This window comes from Arachis ipaensis, chromosome B3, assembly GCF_059453495.1.
Source record: "Arachis ipaensis isolate K30076 ecotype BB chromosome B3, ASM5945349v1, whole genome shotgun sequence".
Taxonomy (NCBI): Eukaryota; Viridiplantae; Streptophyta; class Magnoliopsida; order Fabales; family Fabaceae; genus Arachis; species Arachis ipaensis.
Window position 1 is genome coordinate 70562035 of NC_142438.1, and position 15649 is coordinate 70577683.

Sequence of the window (15649 nt, forward strand, 5' to 3'; positions counted from 1 at the left end):
AGAGAAGACTGAACCCCACTATCCTAGAGGTTGTCAAGAAGGAAGTGACCAGACTATTAGAGGCAGATATCATCTATCCCATCTCAGACAGTGAATGGGTGAGCCCAGTACAAGTAGTGCCAAAGAAGTCTGGAGTCACTGCAGTGAAGAATGAGCATGGAGAGCTCCTGACAACCAGAGTTCAGAACGCCTGGAGGGTCTGCATTGACTACAGACGCCTCAACCAAGCAACCCGTAAGGATCACTATCCTCTTCCATTCATTGATCAAATGCTGGATCGCCTGTCAGGTAAATCACATTATTACTTTTTAGATGGTTACACAGGTTATTTCCAGATTCATATAGCTCCTGAGGATCAGGAAAAGACCACTTTTACATGTCCTTTTGGGACTTATGCTTACAAGAGAATGCCCTTTGGCTTGTGCAATGCACCAGCTACTTTCCAAAGGTGCATGATGAGTCTTTTTTCTGATCTTATTGAGGACTGTATGGAAGTCTTTATGGATGATTTTAGTGTATACGGCGATTCTTTTAGCCTTTGCTTAGATGGATTATCTAGAGTATTGGATAGATGTGTCAATACAAACCTTGTGCTAAATTTTGAAAAATGTCACTTTATGGTTAAACAAGGAATTATACTAGGACATGTTGTGTCTAATACTGGCATTTCTGTAGACCCAGCAAAGGTGGATGTTATTTCTACTTTACCTTACCCCTCTTCTGTGAGGGAGGTCCATTCTTTTCTTGGCCATGCAGGTTTTTACAGGAGATTCATAAAGGACTTCAGTAGGGTAGCACTTCCCTTATCCAGATTACTGCAGAAAGACATTGAGTTCGAGTTCAGTGAAAATTGCAAACAAGCGTTTGATAAGCTGAAGACCGCACTGACTCAAGCCCCAATTGTAAGAGGACCAGACTGAAGCCAACCATTTGAGATTATGTGTGATGCTTCCAACCATGCAGTAGGAGCAGCACTGGCTCAGCGTGAAGGTAAGGACCCCTTTGTTATTGCTTATGCGTCTAAAACTTTAGATGCCGCTCAGTCTAATTATACTACTACTGAGAAAGAGCTTCTTGCTATTTTTTTTGCTCTGGATAAATTCCGAGCCTATTTACTTGGTACGAAGGTAGTAGTGTATTCAGACCACGCAGCTCTAAAGTATCTATTATCTAAAAAGGAGTCTAAACCAAGGCTTATACGTTGGACACTGCTATTACAAGAATTTGATTTAGAAATTAAGGATAGGAGTGGTAACTAGAATTTAGTGGCAGACCACTTGAGTCGCCTTGAGCACATTACAGATGATCCCACTCCTATAGCTGATAATTTTCCATTTGATAACCTGCAAGCAGTATCTGAGATAGTCCCTTGGTATGCACCTGTAGCTAATTATTTAGTTAGCCGTACCTTTCCTCCAAACTTTTCTAAGCATCAAAGAGACAAGCTGTAAAGTGAGTCTAAATATTATATATGGGATGACCCATATTTATGGAGATGTGGCGCTGACCAGGTAATTAGACGGTGTGTGCCTCAATCAAAATTCCAGTCCATCTTAGAGGCCTGTCACTCATCTGAGAGTGGAGGACATTTTGGCCCTCAAAGAGCTGCCAGAAAAATCTTAGACTGTGGATTCTGGTGGCCTACTCTTTTTAGAGACACCGCTGAATTTTGTAGATCCTGTTTCCCATTCCAGAAATTTGGTAATATATCCAGGAAGGATGAGATGCCTCAGCAAATTATGCTTTTTGGTGCACGAAATTGTGATCATCAACAATGGAACCAAAGGACTTGGAGCTCTCAAACGTGAATCACACTTTGTTACAATTTCGCACAACTAACCAGCAAGTGCACTGGGTCGTCCAAGTAATAAACCTTACGTGAGTAAGGGTCGATCCCACGGAGATTGTCGGCTTGAAGCAAGCTATGGTCATCTTGTAAATCTCAGTCAGGCGGATTCAAATGGTTATGGAGTTTAAGGTGATGAAAATAAACATAAAATAAAGATAGAGATACTTATGTAATTCATTGGTGGATTTCAGATAAGCATATGAAGATGCTTTGTTCCCCTTGAACCTCTGCTTTTCTATTGCCTTCTTCCAATCATTCATACTCCTTTCCATGGCAAGCTTTATGTTGGGCATCACCGTTGTCAATGGCTACATCCCGTCCTCTCAGTGAAAATGGTTCTGATGCTCTGTCACAACATCAGCTAATCAGCTGTCGGTTCTCGATCATGTCGGAATAGGATCCATTGATCCTTTTGCGTCTGTCACACGCCCCACAATCGCGAGTTTGAAGCTCGTCACAGTCATCCATTCCCAGATCCTACTCAGAATACCACAGACAAGGTTTAGACATTCTGGATCTCAGGAATGGCCGCCAATAATTCTAGCCTATACCACGAAGGTTCCAATCATAGATTAGAAACTCAAGAGATACGCATTCAAGCCATTGCTAGTAGAACAGAGGTGGTTGTCAGGCACATGTTCATAGGTGAGAATGATGATGAGTGTCACGGATCATCACATTCATCAAGTTGAAGAACGAATGAATATCTTGGAGAAGAAATAGACTTGAGTTGATAGAAAAACAATAGTACTTGTATTAATTCATGAAGAACAGCAGAGCTCCACACCTTAATCTATGGTGTGTAGAAACTCTACCGTTAAAAATACATAAGAACAAGGTCTAGGCATGGCCATGAGGCCAGACCCCAAACGTGTCTAAGATAGCATAAGACTTATCAAAGATGAAAATACAATAGCAAAAGGTCCTATTTATAGAGAACTAGTAGCCTAGGGTTTACAGAAATCAGTAATTAATGCAGAAATCTTCTTCCGGGCCCACTTGGTGTGTGCTTGGGCTGAGAATTGAAGCTTTCATGTGTAGAGACTTTTTTTGGAGTTAAACGCCAGCTTTTGTGCCAGTTTGGGCGTTTAACTCCAGCTTTTGTGCCAGTTTTGGAGTTAAACACCAGAATTCTTGAGAACGCCTGTTTGGGCCATCAAATCTCGGGCAAAGTATGGAATATTATATATCGCTGGAAAGCCCAGGATGTCTACTTTCTAACGCAATTGAGAGCTCGCCAATTGGGCTTCTGTAGCTCCAGAAAATCCACTTTGAGTGCAGGGAAGTCAGAATCCAACAGCATCTGCAGTCCTTTTTCAGCCTCTGAATCAGATTTTTGCTCAGGCCCCTCAATTTCAGCCAGAAAATACCTGAAATCACAGAAAAACACACAAACTCATAGTAAAGTCAAGAAGAGTGATTTTTAAATAAAAACTAATAAAAATATAATAAAAACTAATTAAAATATACTAAAAACATACTAAAAACAATGCCAAAAAGCGTATAAATTATCCGCTCATCACAACACCAAACTTAAATTGTTGCTTGTCCCCAAGCAACTGAAAATCAAATAGGATAAAAAGAAGAGAATATACAATGAATTCCAAAAACATCTATGAAGATCATTATTAATTAGATGAATGGGGCTTTTAGCTTTTTGCCTCTGAACAGTTTTGGCATCTCACTTTATCCTTTGAAGTTCAGAATGATTGGCATCTATAGGAACTCAGAATCCAGATAGTGTTACTGACTCTCCTAGTTAAGTATGTTGATTCTTGAACACAGCTACTTTATGAGTCTTGGCCGTGGCCCTAAGCACTTTGTTTTCCAGTATTACCACCGGATACATAAATGCCACAGACACATAACTGGGTGAACCTTTTCAGATTGTGACTCAGCTTTGCTAGAGTCCCCAATTAGTGGTGTCCAGGGTTCTTAAGCACACTCTTCTTTTTGCTTTGGACCTCGACTTTAACCGCTCAGTCTCAAGTTTTCACTTGACACCTTCACGCCACAAGCACATGGTTAGGGACAGCTTGGTTTAGCCGCTTAGGCCAGGATTTTATTCCTGTGGGCCCTCCTATCCACTAATGCTCAAAGCCTTGGATCCTTTTTATCACCCTTGCCTTTTGGTTTAAAGGGGTATTGGCTTTTTCTGCTTGCTTTTTTTTTTTGCAAGCTTTTCACTGCTTTTTCTTGCTTCAAGAATCAATTTTATGATTTTTCAGATCATCAGATAACATTTCTCTTTTTTCCTTTCATTCTTTCAAGAGCCAACAATTTTAACATTCATAAACAATCAAATTAAAAAATATGCACTGTTCAAGCATTCATTCAGAAAAACAATAGTATTGCCACCACATCAAAATAATTAAACTGTTTTAAAATTTGAAATTCATGCACTTCTTTTTCTTTTTCAATTAAAAACATTTTTCATTTAAGAAAGGTGATGGATTCATTTTCATAGCTTTAAGGCATAGACACTAATGATCATGTAATAAAGACACAAACATAGATAAACATAAAGCATAATTTTCGAAAACAGGAAAATAAAGAACAAGGAAGTTAAAGAACGGGTCCACCTTAGTGATGGCGGCTTGTTCTTCCTCTTGAAGATCTTATGGAGTGCTTGAGCTCCTCAATGTCTCTTCCTTGCCTTTGTTGCTCCTCTCTCATAGTTCTTTGATCTTCTCTAATTTCATGGAGGAGGATGGAATGCTCTTAGTGCTCCACCTTTAGTTGTCCCATGTTGGAACTTAATTCTCCTAGGGAGGTATTGATTTGCTCCCAATAGTTTTGTGGAGGAAAATGCATCCCTTAAGGCATCTCAGGGATTTCATGATGAGGAGTTTTCTCGTGCTCTTGGTGAGGTTCTCTCACTTGCTCCATCCTTTTCTTAGTGATGGGCTTGTCCTCATCAATGAGAATGTCTCCCTCTATGTTAATTCCAACCGAATTGCAAAGGTGACAAATGAGATGAGGGAAGGCTAACCTTGCCAAAGGAGAGGACTTGTCCGCCACCTTGTAGAGTTCATGGGATATAACCTCATGAACTTCTACTTCCTCTCTAATCATGATGCTATGAATCATGATAGCCTGGTCTATAGTAACTTCAGACCGGTTGCTAGTAGGAATGACTGAGCGTCGGATGAACTCCAACCATCCCCTAGCCACGGGCTTGAGGTCATGCCTTCTTAGTTGAACTGGCTTCCCTCTTGAATCTCTCTTCCATTGAGCGCCCTCTTCACAGATGTCCATGAGGACTTGGTCCAACCTTTGATCAAAGTTGACCCTTCTTGTGTATGGGTGTACATCTTCTTGCATCATGGGCAAGTTGAATGCCAATCTTACATTTTCCGGACTAAAATCCAAGTATTTCCCTCGGACCATTGTAAGCCAATTATTGGGGTCCAGGTTCACACTTTGATCATGGTTCTTGGTGATCCATGCAATGGCATAGAACTCTTGAACCATTAAGATTCCGACTTGTTGAATGGGGTTGGTGAGAACTTTCCAACCTCTTCTTCGGATCTCATGTCGGATCTCCAGATACTCATTCTTTTTGAGTTTGAAAGTGACCTCGGGGATCAATTTCTTCTTGGCCATAACTTCATAGAAGTGGTCTTGATGCACCCTTGAGAGGAATCTCTCCATCTCCCATGACTCAGAGGTGAAAGCTTTTGCCTTCCCTTTCCTCTTTCTAGAGGTTTCTCCGGCTTTTGGTGCCATAAATGGTTATAAAAAAACAAAAAGCTTTAGCTTTTACCACACCAAACTTAGAAGGTTGCTCGTCCTCGAGCAAAAGAAGAAAGAAGAGAGTAGAGGAAGAAGAAGTAGATGAGATGGAGTGGGCTTTGTGTTTTGGCCAAGGGGGAGAAGTGGTGTTTAGGTTGTGTGAAAATGAAGGAGTGAAGATGGGTTTATATAGGAGTGAGAGGGGTGTGTATGGTTCGGCTATAGAGGGTGGGTTTGGGAAGGAAAGTGGTTTGAATTTGGATGGTGAGGTAGGTGGGGTTTTATGAAGGATGGATGTCAGTGGTGAAGAGAATGGTGGGATTTGATAGGTGAGGGGTTTTTTGGGGAAGAGGTATTGAGGTGATTGGTGAATAGGTGAAGAAGAGAGAGAGTGGTGGGGTAGGTAGGGATCCTGTGGGGTCCACAGATCCTGAGGTGTCAAGGATATCTCATCCCTGCACCAAGTGGCGTACAAAATGCCCCTTTCTGCCAATCCTGGCGTTAAACGCCAGGCTGCTGCCCATTTCTGGCGTTTAACGCCAGCTTCTTGCCCATTCTTGGCGTTAAACGCCAGTCTGGTGCCCATTTCTGGCGTTAAACGCCTAGAATGGTGCCAGACTGGGCGTTTAACGCCCATTCTGCTACCTTTACTAGTGTTTAAACGCCAGTAACTGTCTCCTCTAGGGTGTTCTATTTTTCATTCTGTTTTTCACTTTGTTTTTGCTTTTTCAATTATTTTTGTGACTTCACATCATCATCAACCTACAGAAAACATAAAATAGAAAATAGAAAATTATCATAGAATAGTAACGATTGGGTTGCCTCCCAACAAGCGCTTCTTTAATGTCAATAGCTTGGCAGTGCGCTCTCATGGAGCCTCACAGATGTTCAGAGCAATGTTGGAACCTCCCAACACCAAACTTAGAGTTTGAATGTGGGGGTTCAACACCAAACTTAAAGTTTGGTTTTGGCCTCCCAACACCAAACTTAGAGTTTGAATGTGGGGGCTCTGTTTGACTCTGTATTGAGAGAAGCTCTTCATGCTTCCTCTCCATGGTTACAGAGGGATATCCTTGAGCTTTAAACACAAGGGAGTCTTTATTCACTTGAATGATCAATTCTCCTCTGTCAACATCAATCACAGCCTTTGCTGTGGCTAGGAAGGGTCTGCCAAGGATGATGGATTCATCCATACACTTCCCAGTTTCTAGGATTATGAAATCAGCAGGGATGCAATGGTCTTCAACCTTTACCAAGACATCCTCTACAAGTCCATAAGCCAGTTTTTTTGAATTGTCTGCCATCTCCAGTGAGATTCTTGCAGCTTGTACCTTAATGATCCCTAGCTTCTCTATTACAGAGAGAGGCATAAGGTTTATGCTTGACCCTAGGTCACACAAAGCCTTCTCAAAGGTCATGGTGCCTATGGTACAAGGGATTGAGAACTTTCCAGGGTCCTGTCTCTTTTGAGGTAATCTCTGTCTAGTCAAGTCATCCAGTTCTTTGATGAGCAATGGAGGTTCATCTTCCCAAGTCTCATTACCAAACAACTTGGCATTCAGCTTCATGATTGCTCCAAGATACTTAGCAACTTGCTCTTCAGTAACATCTTCATCCTCTTCAGAGGAAGAATACTCATTAGAGCTCATGAATGGCAAAAGTAAATTTAATGGAATCTCTATGGTCTCAGCGTGAGCCTCAGATTCCCATGGTTCCTCTTTAGGGAACTCCATGGAGGTCAGTGGGCGTCCATTGAGGTCTTCCTCAGTGGGAATCACTGCCTCTTCCTCCTCTCCATGTTCGGTCATATGAGATGTGGTTATGGCCTTGCACTCTCTTTTTGGATTCTCTTCTGTATTGCTTGGGAGAGTACTAGGAGGGAGTTCAGTAATTTTCTTACTCAGCTGACCCAATTGTGCCTCCAAATTTCTAATGGAGGACCTTGTTTCAGTCATGAAACTTTGAGTGGTTTTGATTAGATTAGAGACAATGGTTGGTAAGTCAGAGTGGCTTTGCTTAGAATTCTCTGTCTGTTGCTGAGAAGATGATGAAAAAGGCTTGCTATTGCTAAACCTGTTTCTGCCACCATTATTTTTGTTGAAACCTTGTTAAGGTCTTTGTTGATCCTTCCATGAGAGATTTGGATGATTTCTCCATGAGGGATTATAGGTGTTTCCATAGGGTTCTTCCATGTAATTCACCTCTTCCATTGCAGGGTTCTCAGGATCATAAGCTTCTTCTTCAGAAGATGCTTCCTTAGTACTGCCTGTTGCTCCTTGCATTCCAGACAGACTTTGAGAGATCATATTGACTTGTTGAGTCAATATCTTGTTCTGAGCCAATATGGCATTCAGAGTATCAATCTCAAGAACTCCTTTCTTCTGAGTTGTCCCATTATTCACAGGATTCCTTTCAAAGGTGTACATGAATTGGTTATTTGCAACCATTTCAATGAGTTCTTGAGCTTCTGCAGGCGTCTTCTTCAGATGAAGAGATCCTCCAGCAGAGCTATCCAATGACATCTTGGATAGTTCAGACAGACCATCATAGAAAATACCTATGATGCTCCATTCTGAAAGCATGTCAGAAGGGCATCTTCTGATCAGTTGCTTGTATCTTTCCCAAGCTTCATAGAGGGATTCACCATCCTTCTGTCTAAAGGTTTGGACTTTCACTCTAAGCTTACTCAATTTTTGAGGTGGAAAGAACTTTGCCAAGAAGGCATTGACTAGCTTTTCCCAAGAGTTCAGGCTTTCCTTAGGTTGTGAATCCAACCATGTTATAGCTCTGTCTCTTACAGCAAAAGGAAAGAACATAAGTCTGTAGACTTCAGGGTCAACCCCATTGGTCTTGACAGTGTCACAGATTTGCAAGAACTTAGCTAAGAACTGATGAGGATCTTCCAATGGAAGTCCATGAAACTTGCAATTCTGTTGCATTAGAGAAACTAATTGAGGCTTAAGCTCAAAGTTGTTTGCTCCAATGGCAGGGATTGAGATGCTTCTCCCATAGAAGTCGGGAGTAGGTGCAATAAAGTCACCAAGCACCTTCCTTGCATTGTTGGCATTGTTGTTTTCGGCTGCCATGGTTTCTTCTTCTTTGAAGAGCTCTGTTAGGCCCTCTAGAGAGAGTTGTGTTTTGGTTTCTCTTAGCTTTCTCTTCAAGGTCCTTTCAGGTTCAGGATCAGCTTCAATAAGAATGCTTTTATCTTTGCTCCTGCTCATATGAAAGAGAAGAGAACAAGAAAGTATGGAATCATCTATGTCACAGTATAGAGATTCCTTGAAGTATCAGAAGAAAAGAAGAATAGAAGGAGGAGGTGGAGAAGAGGGAATTCAAACTTATCAAGAGGGACAGAGTTCGAATTGCACTTTGATGAGGAGTCTTAGTCCCTTAAATAGAAGGATGTGAGAAGAGGGGAAGAAATTTTCGAAATTAAAGTAAGAGATTTTGAAAATTTGGTAATTGGTTTTCGAAAACTAAGATTGAGAAAGAAATCAAGTGATTTTTGAAAAAGATTTTGAAATCAGAAATTAAAAAGATATGATTGAAAATTAATTTTGAAAAAGGGTGTGATTGAAAAGATATGATTGAGAAGATATGATTGAAAATCAAATTAAAAAGAGAAAGTTTTAAAACTAAAGTTGATTACTTAACTAACAAGAAATTAAAAGATATGATTTTAAAATTTAAAATTTGATCCTTTCTTAATAGGCAAGTAACAACTTGAAAATTTTTGAAGTAAATCTTGAATTGAAGCAAGGATTTTTGAAAATAGTAAAAATAAATATAAAATGGAAAGAAATTGATTTTGAAAGAGATATGATTGAAAAGATATGATTTGAAAAAGATTTGATTTTGAAAAATTATGAAAACTTGAAAAAAATGTGAATTAAAAACAAAATCTTCCCTCTAGTGTCATCCTGGCGTTAAACGCCCAACCAGGTACCCTGGCTGGCGTTTAAATGCCAGTTTTTCTTCTTCAGTGGGCGTTTTGAATGCCCGGCTTTTTCTGTTTGATTCTTCTGCTGAATGTTCTGAATCTTCAATTCTCTGTATTATTGACTTGAAAAGGCATAGTTTTAAAAAATATTTTTGAATTTTTTATGATGGGAATCAATAAAAATGCAACTAAGATCAAATAAACAATGCATGTAAGACACCAAACTTAAAAATTTTCATATAAGAGACACTAACAAATTGAGAATGCATATGAGAAACAACAAAACACACAAAACAAGAGAATTTAAAGATCAGAGCACTGAAATCATCAAGAACAACTTGAAGATCAATGAAGAACAATATGTATAAATTCGAAAAATGCAAGAAGAAAGTCATGCAATTGACACCAAACTTAAAAATTGATACTAGACTCAAACAAGAAACATAAAATATTTTTGATTTTTATGGTTTTAAAAATTTTTTTTGTATTTTTTTCGAAAACTATATAGAAAAGAAAATAAAGAGGATCAAAACTTTTAATGAGAATTCCAGGAATCATGCAATGTTAGTCTAAAGCTTCAGTCTAAAAAGGATTAGACATGTTTGGCCAAGCTTCAGCAGGACATTACATTCAATAGCTAAATTGATGAGAATCAATCAGCTTTTGTGATAGTGGGAACATCACCTTGAAACTCTAGAATTCATTCTTAAAAATTCTGAAGAAAAGATACCTAATCTAAGCAATAAGATGAACCGTCAGTTGTCCAAACTCGAACAATCCCCGGCAACGGCGCCAAAAACTTGGTGCACAAAATTGTGATCATCAACAATGGCGCCAAAGGACTTGGAGCTCTCAAACATGAATCACACTTTGTCACAATTCCGCACAATTAACCAGCAAGTGCACTGGGTCATCCAAGTAATAAACCTTACGTGAGTAAGGGTCGATCCCACGGAGATTGTCGGCTTGAAGCAAGCTATGGTCATCTTGTAAATCTCAGTCAGGCGGATTCAAATGGTTATGGAGTTTAAGGTGATGAAAATAAACATAAAATAAAGATAGAGATACTTATGTTATTCATTGGTGGATTTCAGATAAGCGTATGAAGATGCTTTGTTCCCCTTGAACCTCTGCTTTCCTATTGCCTTCTTCCAATCATTCATACTCCTTTCCATGGCAAGCTTTATGTTGGACATCACCGTTGTCATGGCTACATCCCGTCCTCTTAGTGAAAATGGTCCTGATGCTCTGTCACAACATCGGCTAATCAGCTGTCGGTTCTCGATCATGTCGGAATAGGATCCATTGATCCTTTTGCGTCTGTCACACGCCCCACAATCGCGAGTTTGAAGCTCGTCACAGTCATCCCTTCCCAAATCCTACCCAGAATACCACAGACAAGGTTTAGACGTTCCGGATCTCAAGAATGGCCACCAATAATTCTAGCCTATACCACGAAGGTTCCAATCTTAGATTAGAAACCCAAGAGATACGCATTCAAGCCATTGCTAGTAGAACAGAGGTGGTTGTCAGGCACATGTTCATAGGTGAGAATGATGATGAGTGTCACGGATCATCACATTCATCAATTTGAAGAACGAATGAATATCTTGGAGAAGAAATAGACTTGAGTTGAATAGAAAAACAATAGTACTTGTATTAATTCATGAAGAACAGCAGAGCTCCACACCTTAATTTATGGTGTGTAGAAACTCCACCATTGAAAATACATAAGAACAAGGTCTAGGCATGGCCGTGAGGCCAGCCCCCAAACGTGTCTAAGATAGCATAAGACTTATCAAAGATGAAAATACAATAGCAAAATGTCCTATTTATAGAGAACTAGTAGCCTAGGGTTTACAGAAATCAGTAATTAATGCAGAAATCTTCTTCCGGGCCCACTTGGTGTGTGCTTGGGCTGAGCATTGAAGCTTCCATGTGTAGAGACTTTTCTTGGAGTTAAACGCCAGCTTTTGTGCATGTTTGGGCGTTTAACTCCAGCTTTTGTGCCAGTTTTGGAGTTAAACGCCAGAATTCTTGAGCTGACTTGGAACGCCTGTTTGGGCCATCAAATCGCGGGCAAAGTATGGACTATTATATATTGCTGAAAAGCCCAGGATGTCTACTTTTCAACGCAATTGAGAGCGCGCCAATTGGGATTCTGTAGCTCCAGAAAATTCACTTTGAGTGCAGAGAGGTCAGAATCCAACAGCATCTGCGGTCCTTTTTCAGCCTCTGAATCAGATTTTTGCTCAGGTCCCTCAATTTCAGCCAGAAAATATCTAAAATCACAGAAAAATACACAAACTCATAGTAAAGTCCAGAAGAGTGATTTTTAAATAAAAACTAATAAAAATATACTAAAAACATACTAAAAATAATGCCAAAAAGCGTATAAATTATCCGCTCATCACTTTTCTGTGAAATTTTTGATGTTTGGGGCATTGACTTCATGGGTCCATTTCCAAATTCTAATGGTTATTTTTATGTTTTGTTAGCTGTTGATTACGTTTCTAAGTGGGTGGAAGCAATTTCTACCCGCACTGATGATGCTAACACTGTTGTTTCCTTTGTGAGAAACCATATTATTTGTCGCTTTGGATCACCACGAGCAATCGTGAGCGATCAAGGCACCCATTTTTGTAACAGGAGACTAACAGGATTGATGAAGAAGCATGGGATAATTCATAAAGTTGCAACAGCTTACCATCCCCAAACTAATGGGCAAGCCGAGGTGTCAAATAGAGAGATAAAGCGTATCTTACAGAAGATAGTAAAGCCTTATAGAAGAGACTGGAGCACCAGGCTACAAGATGCACTCTGGGCATACAGAACAGCATACAAAACACCCATTGGGATGAGTTTTTTCTGCTTAGTTTATGGAAAAGCTTGCCATCTCCCAGTTGAAATAGAGCACAAAGCCTTTTGAGTAGTCAAGGAGTGCAACATGGGAATTGAGAAAGCCAGAGCTGAAAGGAAGTTGCAACTGCAAGAACTGGAGAGCCTTCGCCTAGAAGCTTATGAGAATTCAAGACTATACAAGGAGAAGATGAAGGCTGTACATGATCAGCACATCAAGAGGAAAGAGTTCCAACTTGGGGACTTAGTCCTCCTTTACAAATCTCGACTGAGGCTCATGCCAGGCAAGTTGAGATCGAGATGGGAAGGTCCATACAGAGTAGAGAAGGCCGAACCGTACGGAGTTTATCACCTTAGCCATCCTTCGAGCTCTGAACTTATCAAAGTTAATGGACATCGCTTAAAGCTGTACCATGGCGAGAAGTGAAAGAAAGACAAGGAACTCGAGATCTTTCGCTTGGAAGACCCCCACATAGCTGAAGACTGAGCTAGTGGAGCGTCCAACTTACGGACGTTAAAGCAAAGTGCTAGGTGGGAGACAACCCACCATGGTATGATCGTTCTTTTCTTTATTTTTAGTTTCCTTATTCAATAACTCTTCTATTTATTAGTATATTCTGTGCATCTGCATTCACATACTTTGGCTTTTGATTAAAAAAAAATTTTCCACATGACGCGACCGCCTCAGTGACGCGTCCGCGTCGCAAGGAGCTGGGGGAAAATAAAAACGAACAGAGAGTCACGCGAGAGCGTGGCTGGAGGCGTGCCAATGGCACAAATCGTCCCACGCGATTGCGTCACTGATGTGACTGCGTCATATGGGAATAATGGCCTCCCACGCAACCGCGTGCCCCACGTGGCCGCGTGACAAGGATTTCGGCATAATAATGGTGCACAGCTGAAAGTTGTGCTATAGTGGTGCTGGACTGGTGCTGGACGCGTGGTGCACGAAGTTGTGATCATCAATGGCGCCATCAACATGGTACGCTCAATTGTAATCTCAAATTTTTATCACAACTTCGCACAACTAACCAGCAAGTGCACTGGGTCGTCCAAGTAATAAACCTTACGTGAGTAAGGGTCGATCCCACGGAGATTGTTGGTATGAAGCAAGCTATAGTCACCTTGTAAATCTCAGTCAGGTGGATATCAAAAGGTTATGGAGTTTTTGAAATTAAATAAGAAGTAAACAGAAAATAAGGATAGAAATACTTATGTAATTCATTGGTTAGAATTTCAGATAAGCGTATAGAGATGCATTCGTTCCTCTGAACCTCTGCTTTCTTGCTGTCTTCATCTAATCAGTCTTACTCCTTTCTATGGCTGGCTTTATGTAAGGACATCACCGTTGTCAATGGCTACTTTTAATCCTCTCTAGAAAATGGTCTGATGCGCTGTCACTGCATGGCTAATCGTCTGGAGGCATCACCCTTGTCAATGGCTGCATCCCATCCTCTTGTGAAAATGGTCCAAATGCTCTGTCACAGCACGGCTAATCATCTGAGGTTCTCGATCATACTGGAATAGGATTCACCCTCCTTTTGTGTCTGTCACTACGCCCAGCACTCGCGAGTTTGAAGTACGTCACAGTCATTCAATCCCAGAGTCCTGCTCGGAATACCACAGACAAGGTTTAGACTTTCCGAACTCTCATGAATGCCGCCATCAATCTAGCTTATACCACGAAGATTCTGATTAAGAGATCCAAGAGATACTCATTCAATCTAAGGTAGAACGGAAGTGGTTGTTAGGCACGCATTCATAGGGAATGATGATGATTGTCACGTTCATCACATTCAGGTTGAAGTGTGAATGAATATCTTAGAAGCGGAATAAGTTGAATTGAATAGAAAAACAGCAGTACTTTGCATTAATCTTTGAGGAACAGCAGAGCTCCACACCGTAATCTATGGAGTGCAGAAACTCTACCGTTGAAAATACATAAGTGAAAGGTCCAGGCATGGCCGAATGGCCAGCCTCCAAAACGTGATCACAGGATCAAAAATACAATCCAGGATGTCTAATACAATAGTAAAATGTCCTATTTATAATAAACTAGTTACTAGGGTTTACAGAAGTAAGTAATTGATGCATAAATCCACTTCCGGGGCCCACTTGGTGTGTGCTTGGGCTGAGCTTGAATGTTACACGTGCAGAGGCTCTTTCTGGAGTTGAACGCCAGGTTGTAACGTATTTCTGGCGTTCAACTCTGGTTTGTGACTTGTTTCTGGCGTTTAACTCCAGACAGCAGCGTAGAACTGGCGTTCAACGCCCTTTTACGTCGTCTAAACTCGACCAAAGTATGGACTATTATACATTTCTGGAAAGCCCTGGATGTCTAGTTTCCAACGCAATTAGAAGCGCGCCATTTTGAGTTCTGTAGCTCCAGAAAATCCACTTTGAGTGCAGGGAGGTCAGAATCCAACAGTATCAGCAGTCCTTCTTCAACCTCTGAATCTGATTTTTGCTCAAGTCCCTCAATTTCAGCCAAAATATACCTGAAATCACAGAAAAATACACAAACTCATAGTAAAGTCCAGAAATGTGAATTTAACATAAAAACTAATGAAAACATCTCTAAAATTAACTAGATTCTACTAAAAACATACTAAAAACAATGCCAAAAAGCGTATAAATTATCCGCTCATCAACGCGCAGTCCACCTCACGCGACCGCATGCTCCACGCGGCCGCGTCGTATCCCAAAAATAGCCCACTCACGCGATCGCATCCCCCATGCGATCGCGTCACCCGAAATTTGGCATTTAATGATTTTGAACAGAGAGTTGTGCGAGTGCGAGGCGACCCTCGCGCCAATGGCACAAACTGGGTCACGCGACCGCGTGACCGATGCGACCGCGTCAATCATCTTAAGCGCAAGTCGCGCGACCGCATGCCCCACGCGATCGCGTCACTTACGGCGCACAGTTTTCCTAATTTTGCCAAATATCATATCTTTTTTCTCCCCAAATCCTATTTTCTCTTTTCCCCCTTATTTCTTCTTTCTACCTTCCTCCTTCTTCCTCCTTTCTCACTTTTTACTTTCTCTCACCCCCATTGACAAGGTTTTTTCTCTTCTTCCCTCCTCACTTTTCTATTATTCTTCTTATTTTTACATGTTATCTTCTTTTCTTTTCTTTTTACCTTCATTGTTCTTATTTTTTTTCTTTCTTTTTCCTTTTTACTTGGTGTTATCAATTTATATGAGTCATTATTTGTAATTATATGCTTGTGGATTGTTATAAATTTGTTTGATAATTATAT

General features: G+C 40.6%; 1 protein-coding gene and 1 non-coding gene across 2 annotated transcripts in view; one reads left to right on the forward strand and one right to left on the reverse strand.

Moving 5' to 3' along the window:
- LOC148571048 (uncharacterized) overlaps window positions 1-15649 on the reverse strand; it is a 121721-nt gene that overhangs the window by 89462 nt on the left and 16610 nt on the right. The window lies entirely within an intron of this gene.
- Window positions 8161-8268, forward strand: LOC148571052 (small nucleolar RNA R71). Its single transcript, XR_015907845.1, has one exon. It is a non-coding gene; the product is annotated as a small nucleolar RNA R71 (small nucleolar RNA).